Genomic DNA, 15,530 nt, shown 5'->3' on the forward strand with positions numbered 1-15,530 from the left:
TACGAGGTGTACGGAGTGGAGCCGCGTGTGTACGAGGTGTACGGAGCGGAGCCGCGTGTGTATGAGGTGTACGGAGAGGAGCCGCGTGTGTACGAGGTGTATGGAGAGGAGCCGCGTGTGTACGAGGTGTACGGAGCGGAGCCGCGTTTGTACGAGGTGTACGGAGTGGAGCCGTGTGCGTACGAGGTGTACGGAGCGGAGCCGCGTGTGTACGAGGTGTACGGAGCGGAGCCGCGTGTGTACGAGGTGTATGGAGAGGAGCCGCGTGTGTACGAGGTGTACGGAGAGGAGCCGTGTGTGTACGAGGTGTACGGAGCGGAGCCGCGTTTGTACGAGGTGTACGGAGAGGAGCCGTGTGTGTGTACGAGGTGTACGGAGCGGAGCCGCGTGTGTACGAGGTGTATGGAGAGGAGCCGCGTGTGTACGAGGTGTACGGAGAGGAGCCGTGTGTGTACGAGGTGTACGGAGCGGAGCCGTGTGTGTACGAGGTGTATGGAGCGGAGCCGTTTGTGTACGAGGTGTACGGAGCGGAGCCGCGTGTGTACGAGGTGTACGGAGCGGAGCCGTGTGTGTCCTGTCCCTGCTGACACACAATACCACCATCCTCTCACATTCACTCCCTGTTACTGTCCCCTTGCCTCACAATACCCCCATCCTCTCACATTCACCCCCTGTGCCCTGTCCTCGCTGCCACACAATACCCCAATCCTCTCACATTAACCCCAGTGCACTGTCTCCCCTACCTCACAATACCCCATCCTCTCACATTCAACCCGTGCCCTGTCCCCTCTGCCTGACAATACCCCATCCTCTCACATTAGCCCCTGTGCCCTGTCACCTCTGCCTCACAATACACACATCCTCTCACATTCACCCCCTGTGCCCTGTCACCTCTGCCTCAAAATACCCGCATCCACACATTCACCCCCTGTGTCCTGTCCCTGCTGACACACAATACCACCATCCTCTCACATTCACTCCCTGTTACTGTCCCCTTGCCTCACAATACCCCCATCCTCTCACATTCACCCCCTGTGCCCTGTCCTCGCTGCCACACAATACCCCATTCTCTCACATTACCCCCCCGTACTCTGTCCCCACAATACCACCATCCTCTCACATTCACCCCACAGTGACCATGACATGCATAAGCTGAATGAATGTAATAAATTCCATCCCCACTTACCATGAAGTTTTCAGGCAGTGAGTGAGGCAGGATCAGGAAGTGTCCAGTGTATGCACACAGAGGGCACTAGGACCCAGCGTGCCTAAGACAACCAGAGCTTACACAGCAGAAACTGCAGCTGCTGCTGGCCAGGAAGGAGCTCCTTGGGTGAGACAGCAGCACCATACACTACACACACAGACAGGCTCTGCAACCTGCCACTGTGCAGAGTAGTCTGTCAGACAGGGGAGCCAGCATTGCGCTGCTCTCACCCTGACACTTCAGATACTGGCCACGTCTCCCAGTGGGCCCCTGCATGTGACTGGGCCCGGGGCAACAGCCCCCTCTGCCCCCCCCCCCAGTAGCTACACTACTGGTAAGAACCCATTTCCAGGAAGAAGTCAGCCACCTCCATCAGAAAAAGTCCATGGTGAAGAAGAGTACAGTGTGGATGAAATTCTGGACTCTAGAAGATTTAGAGGAAGATTACAGTATTTGGTGCAATGGAGGGGTTACAGACCAGAAGTAATTCATAGAAGCAGGAGGGCAATGTCCATGCACCTAGGCTTACAAGAGCCTTTTATCAGAGACATCCAGAGAAGCAGGCACCTCAGATGTCCAGAGACCATCCTGGAAGGAGGGGAGTACTGTCAGGATTCGAACATTTAATCTTAATTATCCAGACATCTATTTTCAGTAAGCCAGGAGGCATAGACCATTATCTTTATGTTGACTTTTGAATTTATGTGTTTGTTCTTCAGTTGGCCAAGAACCATAGACTGTTGTCATATGAGTCTTAAATGTTGATTTTTTTTTATATTTTTGAATAGCTGATGTTTGCCTCTTATATCAGCCACCTCCTCCACCAGAAAAAGTCAGTGGTGAAGAAGAGTATATTGTGGATGAAATTCTGGACTCTAGAAGATTTAGAGGAAGGTTACAGTATTTGGTGCAATGGAGGGGTTAGGGACCAGAAGATAATTCATGGGAGCAGGAGGGCAATGTCCATGCACCTAGACTTACAAGAGCCTTTCATTAGAGACATCCAGAGAAGCCAGCTCCTCAGATGTCTAGAGACCATCTTTGAAGGAGGGGAGTACTGTCAGGATTCAAACCCAGTAGCTCTTGTGCACCAGGCTGTAGCTCTTCCCTTTGAGCTACTCAGCTTGTTGGACAGTTCCTTTCTAACCCAGATACTAGTTCCTGTGTTGTTTCTGAGTGTCTCCATCCTGAGTTCCTGATTAGCTCCACCCTGTATTCTCCTGATTGAACACCCTACTTAAACCTGGCATTGCATTTCCTTCCTTGCAAGATTAGTGAGCTCCCAGGCTTTAGTCAAGCTCTCCTTTCACCTGCTGCTCCATCCAAGACATACTGCTGATTAAAGATTAACCTTCTCATCCTTTAACTATACGGCTGCTCCTGTGTACAGACCCCTGACTTTTCATGACCATGCATCCTGCTGACCCTTTAACTTTATGGCTGCCTCTGTGTACAGACCACTGGCTATTCCTGATTACTCTACAAGCCGATGCTGCCCCTAGTGGTTGCAGTATCACTACTCCAACCCAGGTCAGTCCATAACACGTGCACTCTGACGTGCATCATTTTCGGGCGTGTATGCCTTCCAGAGGTGAACAATCAGGAGTAGTGCCCTGTGTCTGAGTGTGCGCCTCCAGTAGGCATACACGCCCGAAAATGATGCATGTCAGAGCACACATTCGCTCTATCGGCATAGTCCTCTCTTGTTAGATATAAAATGACTGCTGATGGGGCAGCCTGTGACCAGAAGACCAGTCCATCAGCTCCTCCATTAGAAAAGAAGCTTTCCCATGCTTCATCAGCAGTCATTGAATTATATATCTAACATGACAGGATGGTATGTAATAAAAACAGGGCTCTATATAATCCAGGATAAGACTTTGCCAACAAACAGCAACCTTGTATGCCTTCAGAGTCCTCCTGGATGGAGAAAGAAAAATGTTGTGAAGAAGAAACGGAGAGTGGTGGTCATGGGGGATTCCCTTTTGAGAGGAACAGAGGCCGCTATCTGCAGACCGGATATAACTTCAAGAGAAATGTGCTGTCTTCCAGGTGCAAAAATTAAAGATGTGTCTGACAGGATATCCGGACTCTTCAGACCTACAGATGACTACCCATTCCTGCTACTACATGTGGGGACAAATGACACAGCAAGAAATGACCTGGAAACCATCTGCAGAGACTTTGAAGACTTAGGCAAGAAAGTGAAAGAACTGGGAGCGCAGGTGGTCTTCTCTTCCATCCTCCCAGTGGATGGCCATGGAACAAGGAGGTGGAATAAGATTCTGCAGGTGAACAACTGGCTACGTCGATGGTGCCGTCAGCAACTATTTGGATTTCTGGATCACGGAGTGAATTACTTATACGATGGACTACTTGCTAGAGTTGGGGTGCACCTTACAAAGACTGGAAAACATGTATTTGGAAGTTGCCTTGCTACAATTGTAAGGAGAGCTTTAAACTAGAACAACATGGGAAGAGAAGCAAAAGACCAGAAAAAGCCATACACCTGACAAATGCTATTGAGAACTCTGCTATTAGAAGTGGAAAGGAAGAACAAAGACAAAAGAATCTAATTAATAAAAATATTGGCGAAAGAGAAACCAATCACAAACTAAAATGTTTCTATACTAATGCACAAAGCATGAGCAACAAACAAGGAGAATTGGAACTACTAACACAGGAAACGAAATATGATGTCACTGGAATCACTGAAACTTGGTGGGACAATACACATGATTGGAATACAAGACTAGAAGGATACAACTTATTTGCAAGAAACAGACTTGATAAACGAGGAGGGGGTGTCGCATTGTATGTTAGAAACGCGTATATCTGCATAGAGATTGAAGCTTCAGAGACTAGGAGTTCTGTGGAAACTGTTTGGGTAAGAATACAAGGACAGAACAATGGAAAGGACACCATTGTAGGCATTTACTACAGGACGCCTGTGCAAGCTGAAGATATGGATGAACTCTTTATGCATCAAATGGCCAAGTTCTCCAAAAAATATGACATAGTTGTCATGGGAGATTTCAACTATCCAGACATTTGTTGGGAATCACTCTCAGGCAAAACTAACAGGTCAAGGAAATTCTTATCCTCTCTTGCTGACAACTTTATCTTCCAAAAGGTAGGGGAGAAAACAAGGGGAACTGCTACCTTGGATCTAATCCTTATAAACAGGGAGGAAATGGTTGAGGAGGTAAAAGTGGCTGGGACCCTAGGAGGTAGCGACCATGCTATTTTAGAATTTTGGATAACTAGAGGTGGAAAACCTGTGAAGACTCAGACGTCAAGGTTAGATTTCAGAAAGGCAGATTTTAAGGGATTCAGAAAGAGAATTGGAGGGATCCAATGGCTGGATATCCTTAAAGACAAAAATGTCCAGGAAGGATGGGAAATCTTGAAAAATGAAATTCTCAAAGCACAGTTGTTAACAATTCCGAAAAGAGGGAAGAATAGGAAGCATTTAAGGAAACCAGGATGGATGAACACAGAACTTAAGCACATGCTAAAAAGGAAGAAAAAAATGTTTATAAAATGGAAAGAGGGAGGCATATCTGAAAAAGAATATAATGCTGTCTGCAGAACCTGCAGAGCACAAATCAGATTATCTAAAGCTGAAAATGAATTGAGGCTTGCAAGAGATGTCAAAAGCAATAATAAAGGATTTTGGGGATATGTCAAAAGTAAAATAAAAGTCAAAGATGCTATAGGATTTTTACAGGATGAAAATGATGAAATGGTAAGACAGGATGTTGAGAAGGCTGAACTTTTAAATTCCTATTTTGCATCTGTTTTCTCTCAGAAAGGAAATGTAACATCAACTGTTATTCACTGTCCTATTAAGGGATTAGAAGAATCCAGGATATCTATAAACAGAAAGATAGTGAGGAAACACTTAGCTAACCTAAATGAATTCAAGTCTCCAGGTCCAGATGAATTTCACCCCAGAGTACTGAAGGAGATAGCAGAAGAAATTATTGAACCCCTCTCCATAATCTTTGAAAATTCTTTGAGAACAGGAGAAGTGCCAGAAGACTGGAGAAGAGCAAATGTTGTTCCTATCTTCAAAAAGGGGAAGAAGGTGGACCCAGGCAACTATAGGCCGGTGAGTCTGACTTCTATACCATGAAAGATCTTTGAACAAATTATTAAACAACATGTATTAAACAACCTGGATAAGAATGAAGTGATTAAACAGAGTCAGCATGGGTTTGTAACTATTAAGTCATGTCAGACTAACTTAATTTCCTTCTATGACGGTGTCACTGATTGGGTGGATCAAGGAAATGCTGTAGATATAGTATATCTTGACTTCAGCAAAGCATTTGACAAAGTCTCTCATACAATCCTTATTGAAAAAATGACTAAGTATGGAATGGACACGGCAACTGTTAGGTGGATTCATAACTGGCTTAGTGATCGGACCCAAAGAGTGGTCGTAAATGGCTGCACATCCAGTTGGAAGAATGTCTCAAGTGGGGTTCCACAGGGCTCTGTCCTGGGCCCTGTATTGTTCAACATCTTTATCAACGATTTAGATGAAGGAATTGAGGGTAAACTGATTAAATTTGCTGATGACACAAAGCTAGGAGGGATAGCTAATACTAAAGAAGAGAGAGAGAGGATTCAAAAAGATTTAAATAAACAGGAGAAGTGGGCAGCAACTAACAGAATGGTTTTTAACAGGGAGAAATGCAAAGTACTACATCTGGGCAATAAACATGAAAAAAGCATATACAGAATGGGAGGAATAGGGCTAAGTGACAGCACATGTGAAAAACACTTGGGTATATTAATAGATCACAGACTGAATATGAGTCAACAGTGTGATGCAGCAGCAAAAAAGGCAAATGCAATTCTAGGATGTATTAACAGAAGCATACAGTCTAGATCACGTGAAGTCATTATTTCCCTCTACTCTTTGGTCAGACCTCATCTGGAATATTGTGTCCAGTTTTGGGCACCACATTTTAAAAAAGACATCAACAAACCGGAGCAAGTTCAGAAAAGAGCGACCAGAATGGTGACCGGTCTGCAAACTCTGTCTTATGAGGAAAGGTTGCAGGATTTGGGAATGTTTACTTTGCAAAAGAGAAGACTGAGAGGAGACTTAATAGCCGTCTACAAATATCTAAAGGGCTGTCACATTGTAGAAGGATCAACTTTATTCTCATTTGCACAAGGAAAGACTAGAAGCAATGGGATGAAACTGAATGGGAGGAGACACAGATTAGATATTAGAAAAAACTTTTTGACAGTTAGAGTGATCAATGAGTGGAACAGGCTGCCACGAGAAGTGGTGAGTTCTCCTTCAATGGAAGTCTTCAAGCAGAGGCTGGACAGACATCTGACTGGGATGATTTAGCGAATTCTGCTTGGAGCAGGGGGTTGGACCAGATGGCCCAGGAGGTCCCTTCCAACTCTACGATTCTATGATTCAATATGTAAGGGACGGTGCTGTACATAACAAGAGAGGGTACTGTGTAATAAGAGACGGCAATATACATAATAATGGAAGCTATGTAATACATAAATATGTGTGTGTGGCTATATATACACCTGTAGCTTTGTCACCATAAAAGGTGCACAGGGGTCCCAAGCTGTCAGTGTCCACCTGTGGGGTGGCAGATAAATTAAATGAACTGGAGGCACTCTCAGCCATCCAATCTAAAACCGCCGCTACCTGTTCTGTCCTGACCATGCATCCAGCAGTGTTCAGTCCTACAAAATTACGCAGAACGTCCTTTCACCTGTGTACACCAGAGGAAGGTGTTTCATTTGGACACGTAGCAGACACAGATCGACTACGTCCTCTCACTGCAGCAGCTACAAGACCACCAGCAGCGCCACGGTCCCCTACTTGATGCTCTCTTCATTCTTTGCACCCAAAAAAGTGCAGAGTATTACACAGCCTGTATACAGACAGAGAGTGGGCAGCAGGTTATTACACTGCCTGTATGCAGAGCACCTGCACAGAGGCTGTTTTGCAGAGGTGCCCAGACCAGACTTTTGCAGAGTACACCCAACGAGGCTGTTTTCAGAGTACGCTCACAGAGGCTGGTTTGCAGAGTACCCCCCACAGAGACTGTTATGCAGAGTAGCCTCAATGAGGCTGTTTTCAGAGTACTCTCAAAGAGGATGTGTTGCAGAGTACACCCTCCCCCAAAAAACACCACAAAAACAGTGTTGGCTATCTCCGCCTTGTCCACCTACATCACCACATCCATCTCCTGTTGGACCTCTACCTCCCGGTTCAAGATTATTATTTTTTCCATGTTAAGTCATTTTCCTAACTATATTTGTTTGCAGGGCAATTGTCCTGCTGTTACCCCATTTTGCTTCCTTTTGAAGCAAACTAGCCCTTATTACCACCATTTTACAGCACCAAAGTTCAGGTCCCCGTTGACTTCTATGGGGTTCGCGTTCAAGTTCGAGTAGAGTTCTGATATCTGAACCAAACTTTGGACTGCAGTTCAATCAAACTTGTCACTCCTGGGATGTGCCTGTTGGATCTTCTTGATAATAAGCAGTAGCAGCCTCATACACATATTCTGCTATGTGAAACTTTTATTGCAAAAACCTAGTGATGAGATAGACAGTGTTAGGGCAGTGCATGACCTAACTACCATGTGTCAGTACAGCGCTGACTGTTACACAGCATAGTAATTCTCCTGCATTGCTATGCTTTATAACTGTGATCAGAGTGCTTAAAGTGAAAGTCATACAGTAAGACTAAATAAACAAAAGATTTAAAAAAATTGTAAAAATATTTAAATAAAAAATCAGAAAATAATACAATACAAATATATATATATGTTGTACCGATAAATATGTATTTTTATGTAAAAAAATAACAAAAAAGTACACATTTGGTATCGCTGCATCCAGAACCACCTTCCCCATAAAACTGTCTCACTAGTTAACCCCTTCCGTGAACCGTTAAAAAAATTGAAAAAAACAATGCAAAAAAAGCTTTTTCATCATACCGCTGAACAAAAAGGGGTACGCACATAAAAATGGTATAGCTGAAAACATCATCTTGTCCCACAAAAAAACCAAGCCACCATACAAGCTCCATCAGTGGAAAAATAAAAAAGTTTTAGCTTTCAAAATAGTTCTATAAAATAGTTAGTAGTAAGGGGGCTGTATTAGGCTACTTTCACACTAGCTTTTTTTGCGCTGCGTTTGGAGCGCACATGAAATGCATGTCAAAAGCGCATGCAAACGCTGGTAAACGCTGCATTATTTTGTATCATTATTGTGCGCATTAGAACAAAAAATCGCAGCGTTTTTATGCGTTTTTCATGCGTTTGCATTTTTTATGTGCAATAAACAGGAGAAAAAATCTTTGAAAAATTCTTGCAACACACTCCACCAATGGGACACCAGTGGGCGTGTCTATGGAAATTCTTTATATAGACCCTGTTTACACCTGAATTCTTCACATTTGCTTGCATTTGACTTGAGAAACATGGATCTGCGCTGGAAGAGTTTTGACTTTGACTTGGATCTGGACATGAGGATGGCTCAGGCTTATGCCATCGCTTGCCATGAACAGAGGGAGAGAGAGAGGCAGCGAAGACGGCAGCGGCGGCGTATGTGGATACATCCCATTATTGCACTCCGGGAGAGCCGTGGAGCGTACCACACCCTCTACAGTGAGCTACAAGCAAACCCGGAGAAATTTACGGATTATACCCGGATGACCCAAGAAACCTTTAACTATTTGCTTGGTCAGGTCAAAGAAGTCATCCGGGGACAGGACACACAGCTCCGGCATGCGATTACTCCTGAGGAACGGCTCCTGGTCACATTAAGATAGGTAGTTTTGCTAAGTTTTGCTAAACCAATGCCTGTTGATTTTTCTTGCTTGTTACATGTACTCTTCCAAGTCTGGCATAATTACAGTCCTGCCATGTCGGTAACTACAAGCTGCGTTATTTTTTGGATGGCATGTTGTATACTATGAGTTATATTTAATGGTTTCAACACTCCAATTAATTAATACCAAATATTGATACAGTTACAATCTACTGTATATATATATAGTATCCTTACTTCCAGGGAGGTAAGCAAAAGGTCACTGAAACTTACTTAAGATAAGGGAATGTAAATTACTGGTCATTTGTTTATCCAGCAACAAAGGACCATTGATATTCAAGGCAACTACCCTAATTAGATTGGGTGTGTTAACTTTCCCCATGGATTGTCACCTGGTGAAATCTCATCTATTTGGCATCAGGGGGTCTTCTCACTGGCATCCAAGGATAGATCAAAGCTTTTTAACTAAGATACATTGGATGCTTTTTGGTATATAAAAAGGGGACTAATTAGCAGAGGGACGAGACACAGAGAGAGACAGAGGGCAGAGGGGAGATGATCGGACCAGACGAGGACACGGAGATGAAAAAGGGATGGACCTCAATTCTACCTGAATAATGTAATGTATGTTTAATTCACGTGTATATTTATTGTTTATACTGTGTATCATTTGATCTTATCACTTATTAAGTAAATCAATTTAGTAAATTCAATTCTTGTGTGAGCATTTTCTTATTCATTACAATCCATTGGAACCCTTACAATACAAATTGGTGTCAGAAGTGGGATTGTTTTGAATAAAAATGTTTGCAAAATTGAATAAGTTTGTGAAGAGTAGGAAAGCAGTTGAGAGCAGTGCCAGATCTTTGCCAGAATGGGTATTACCAGGAAAGTGGACCCCATTGGCACAGGAATGTAACAAATATATGGAGGGACAGCGCTTATCAAATCCCCTGGGTGTGGCTGCCAAATTTGATCTCTCAAGGTATGATGCAAAAGAGCAGAAAGCTGCAGCAGCCTTTGGATGGATCTGTGTGTAAGTGTCTCAAAGCTTACAGGAGGAGATAGATAATTTGCGTTTAGAGCTGCATACAGCTATAGAGCAAAAGATTAGCTTGCAATCAGCCTTGAGAGTCCAAATAAAACAGCATGACGATATGCAAAGGAATTTTGAAGCTTATGTAATGAAAAATGTGAATAAGAATAGGCGCAGGAGGAGACAGAAGCCAGTGTCAGATAGTCATACTGCACAGATTAGGACCATGATTGCACATGAGAAATGGTCAGAATTGATAGAATGGGATGGCTGTAACCGTGAGACAGATGAGGAAGAAATGCAAGCCAGACCAATTGTGACTGCTAAAACTAGGAGAGAAGTCACATAGCGTAGTGGAGATAGGATGGATGCAGGAAACGCAGCTACAGGAGCAGAAGCTTCAATGACCGAGGAAACTAGGAATTATACAGCCAGAGAATTAACAGAATTAGCTACCGGGTACAGGCAGCAAGCAGGAGAACCTTTGTTAGCATGGATTCTCAGACTATGGGATCAGGGAGCCGATACTATAATCTTGAACCGCCTTGAGGCAGTAGGACTTTGTAGTATTTGTATTAATCCTATGGTGCGTCTAAAAATGAGACGTGCAAGGGACACTACAGAGAATTTCTCTTTGTTGCATTTGGTGAGGGATTCTGTGGCACAAGTGTATGACTCTCCCATGGAATTAATACCACAGACACGATGGGAGACTCTTGCAGATGGAGTTCAGAGATTGAGAGAAATCGCAGGTATAGGTGGCATAACTCGCAATCCTTTGCCAGATCTGAATGATCACTTTGCTGTTGTAGAGGATTGGAAGAGACCAGATGCTGCAATATTGACAATATTGATGAAGAATAAGTTCATAGAAGGTGCCCCAGCTGCTTACAAAGCCCCATTATTCACTATGTTCAGTGCACTTAAGGGAAATTCCACTGTCTACACATCATGCAGTTTAATCTCCCAGCTATCTACTCTAGAGAGAGCAAAAGTATCAAAAAATAGTACAGTAGAGAGAGTAGATCAAGAAAGGAGAAAAGAGGATGATACCTAAATTAGAAAGAGCAGGAAGGAGTTGTTCTGTGACCTGATAGCTAGTGGAGTTCTATTCCAGGAGATAGATGGGATCTCTACAAGTGACCTGTTGAGAAGATGGCAAGATCTGAGGAGAAAAGGTAAATTGCAACTCGCCAGACCCAAGAGGGTGGTGACAAATGAGATAGGGGGTTGGAAAGATAGAGATGGGACACCTGATGGAGGCATGCAAAGCCCCCACTGTAACCGCCCCTTGCACTCTTCCAATACCATGGCATACTACACCCCCTGCCAAGATTCCCTCATGGACTAATTATAAAAGTTGTGGAGCATCCCTGAAAATTGTTGTTTGAACAGTTTTGCCATTTTTTGATGTCTAATGATGTTTGTTTCCGTTCTAGAGTTTCTTAGAGAAATATTCCTGTGAGCATATTATGAAGTATGCACTGGCTGATATGTGAAGAGAAACACTCCTGTGAGCATACTGTGACGTATGCACTGGCTGATATGTGATGAATTGGGTTTGGTCTTGGTGATGCATAAATGTGCATTCCTCACCTGAGGGTTTGTAATACACCTTGATGTTTTAAAAGGCAAAAGACCACAGCAGATATAAGATGATTCTGTATGTGGGAGCCATGTGAGAGAAACATACAAGGAAAAGAGGGTGTGACATCACAGACAATGAATTTAAGACTGACCTAAAGTTAGATGACTGATAATATACTGGGGGGTTGACAAGATAATAAATGACTTATTTGTACTAAGTGTTGTCTTTGTCACTGTATGTGCTTTGTGTATTTGTCATGGATATCCCTTGTTAAAATTGGTTCACAGCCAAAGAAAAATTCCATGTGGTATTTTTATTTTTTATTTTGTATATTTTTTATTTTTTATGAGCTCATTTTCTGAATTTTAATTGTACTGTGTTTAGCATTCTTGGTTTTTAAAGGAATTGTTTTTTTTTTCTCTTTTCAGTCCACTACATGTTGGATTGGGGGGTGGGGGGTGGGGGGTGTAATTAACCTTTTGTTTGCAGGAGTAAAAGAAGAAACCTTGGCCATTTAATTAACATGTAAATACAGTGCACAGTAAAATAGTTCATTTCTGCAGTAGTGAAAAAGGAGTCCATCTACCTAATATAAGATGATATTTTATGACTTATTTTTGAGTTTTAACATTTTTTATTTTTTGGGAGCTCCCGTGCAAATTGGGTTTTGAAGAACATATATGTTAAATGATTTCAATGAATGCTAGTTTGTTAATGTCAGTCTTTTGTTCTTGATATAGTTTTGTTCCCCTTATACCTGAGTCATGCAATGCAAATGTGTGGGTACCCAAAGTGTGTGTTTGTCTATATGTAAATGATAATCTCTCCTGCTTACTGAATGAATGCATTAGGTGAAGCTAGTGTGTGTGTTGATGTAATGTGTATATTATTATGTAAAAATAATATTTTGCTAGAATTGGGTTAACAGCAAATTGGTTTGGGTTCTGTTTTCCTTAACATGTAATTGTACTGATTCTGACTAGTAGTAACATTATTTTGTGATCTCCATGAGCATGATTGTGCTGGTAATTATGATCATCGTTATCATGCAAATGCGATTGACATGAATTTGATGTGTTTGATAACTGGTGTCTGATATTTTTATATTATGATTTATTTCAGTGTATAAGTCCATACACATATGATATATTTTAGTACTTATCATCTACTGTATAATAGAAATATTTGCTACAGTAGAAAATTTGAAAGGTCATTCTGGGCACAGTTAATTTGGACCAACAAACCTACAGTAATTTCATAGAATCATAGAATCATAGAATCGTAGAGTTGGAAGGGACCTCCTGGGCCATCTGGTCCAACCCCCTGCTCCAAGCAGGATTCGCTAAATCATCCCAGTCAGATAGAATCATAGAATCATAGAATCGTAGAGTTGGAAGGGACCTCCTGGGCCATCTGGTCCAACCCCCTGCTCAAAGCAGGATTCGCTAAATCATCCCAGTTAGATGTCTGTCCAGCCTCTGTTTGAAGACTTCCATTGAAGGAGAACTCACCACTTCTCGTGGCAGCTTGTTCCACTCATTGATCACTCTAACTGTCAAAAAGTTTTTTCTAATATCTAATCTGTGTCTCCTCCCATTCAGTTTCATCCCATTGCTTCTAGTCTTTCCTTGTGCAAATGAGAATAAAGTTGATCCTTCTACAATGTGACAGCCCTTTAGATATTTGTAGACAGCTATTAAGTCTCCTCTCAGTCTTCTCTTTTGCAAACTAAACATTCCCAAATCCTGCAACCTTTCCTCATAAGACAGGGTTTGCAGACCGGTCACCATTCTGGTCGCTCTTTTCTGAACTTGCTCCAGTTTGTTGATGTCTTTTTTAAAATGTGGTGCCCAAAACTGGACACAATATTCCAGATGAGGTCTGACCAAAGAGGAGTAGAGGGAAATAATGACTTCACGTGATCTAGACTGTATGCTTCTGTTAATACATCCTAGAATTGCATTTGCCTTTTTTGCTGCTGCATCACACTGTTGACTCATATTCAGTCTGTGATCTATTAGTATACCCAAGTCTTTTTCACATGTGCTGTCACTTAGCCCTATTCCTCCCATTCTATATATGCTTTTTTCATTTTTATTGCCCAGATGTAGTACTTTGCATTTCTCCCTGTTAAAAACCATTCTGTTAGTTGCTGCCCACTTCTCCAGTTTATTTAAATCTTTTTGAATCCTCTCTCTCTCTTCTCTAGTATTAGCTATCCCTCCTAGCTTTGTGTCATCAGCAAATTTAATCAGTTTACCCTCAATTCCTTCATCTAAATCATTGATAAAGATGTTGAACAATACAGGGCCCAGGACAGAGCCCTGTGGTACCCCACTTGAGACATTCTTCAAACTGGATGTGCAGCCATTTACGACCACTCTTTGGGTACGATCACTGAGCCAGTTATGAATCCACCTAACAGTTGCCTTGTCCATTCCATACTTAGTCATTTTTTCAATAAGGATTGTATGAGAGACTTTGTCAAATGCTTTGCTGAAGTCTAGATATACTATATCTACAGCATTTCCTTGATCCACCCAATCAGTGATACCGTCATAGAAGGAAATTAAGTTAGTCTGACATGACTTATTAGTTACAAACCCATGCTGACTCTGTTTAATCACTTCATTCTTATCCAGGTATTGACATACATGTTGTTTAATAATTTGTTCAAAGATCTTTCCTGGTATAGAAGTCAGACTCACCGGCCTATAGTTGCCTGGGTCCACCTTCTTCCCCTTTTTGAAGATAGGAACAACATTTGCTCTTCTCCAGTCTTCTGGCACTTCTCCTGTTCTCCAAGAATTTTCAAAGATTATGGAGAGGGGTTCAAAAATTTCTTCTGCTATCTCCTTCAGTACTCTGGGGTGTAATTCATCTGGACCTGGAGATTTGAATTCATTTAGGTTAGCTAAGTGTTTCCTCACTATCTTTCTGTTTATAGATATCCTGGATTCTTCTATTCCCTTAATAGGACAGTGAATAACAGTTGATGTTACATTTCCTTTCTGAGAGAAAACAGATGCAAAATAGGAATTTAAAAGTTCAGCCTTCTCAACATCCTGTCTTACCATTTCATCATTTTCATCCTGTAAAAATCCTATAGCATCTTTGACTTTTATTTTACTTTTGACATATCCCCAAAGTCCTTTATTATTGCTTTTGACATCTCTTGCAAGCCTCAATTCATTTTCAGCTTTAGACAATCTGATTTGTGCCCTGCAGGTTCTACAGACAGCATTATATTCTTCTTTAGATATGCCTCCCTCTTTCCATTTTATAAACATTTTTTTCTTCTTTTTTAGCATGTGCTTAAGTTCTGTGTTCATCCATCCTGGTTTCCTTAAATGCTTCCTATTCTTCCCTCTTTTTGGAATTGTTAACAATTGTGCTTTGAGAATTTCATTTTTCAAGATTTCCCATCCTTCCTGGACATTTTTGTCTTTAAGGATATCCAGCCATTGGATCCCTCCAATTCTCTTTCTGAATCCCTTAAAATCTGCCTTTCTGAAATCTAACCTTGACGTCTGAGTCTTCACAGGTCTTCCTCCTCTAGTTATCCAAAATTCTAAAATAGCATGGTCGCTACCTCCTAGGGTCCCAGCCACTTTTACCTCTTCAACCATTTCCTCCCTGTTTATAAGGATTAGATCCAAGGTAGCAGTTCCCCTTTTGTTTGATTCATCTGATCAAAGGGTGGAAAAAGCAAGCCACCCGGACTGAGTTATTTTGGACAGTTGCTTTGGACTGAGTTAGTGAAGAAAAATATATATATCTTCTTGCACGGTTGAGAATCAAAAGTAAAAGCAATGTTGAATTGAGGATAAAATAAATCTTGTTTTTAATTGTTCATTTCAAAAAGTGAT

General features: G+C 42.0%; 1 protein-coding gene across 1 annotated transcript in view; it reads right to left on the reverse strand.

Annotated features, from left to right (window-relative positions):
* LOC141051008 (uncharacterized) overlaps positions 1-15,530 on the reverse strand; it is a 407,743-nt gene that overhangs the window by 257,824 nt on the left and 134,389 nt on the right. The gene's annotated exons all lie outside the window — the stretch shown is intronic.

The sequence above is a fragment of the Dendrobates tinctorius genome, unplaced genomic scaffold (assembly GCF_039654945.1).
Source record: "Dendrobates tinctorius isolate UK_male_01 unplaced genomic scaffold, ASM3965494v1 ptg000155l, whole genome shotgun sequence".
Lineage (NCBI taxonomy): Eukaryota > Metazoa > Chordata > Amphibia > Anura > Dendrobatidae > Dendrobates > Dendrobates tinctorius.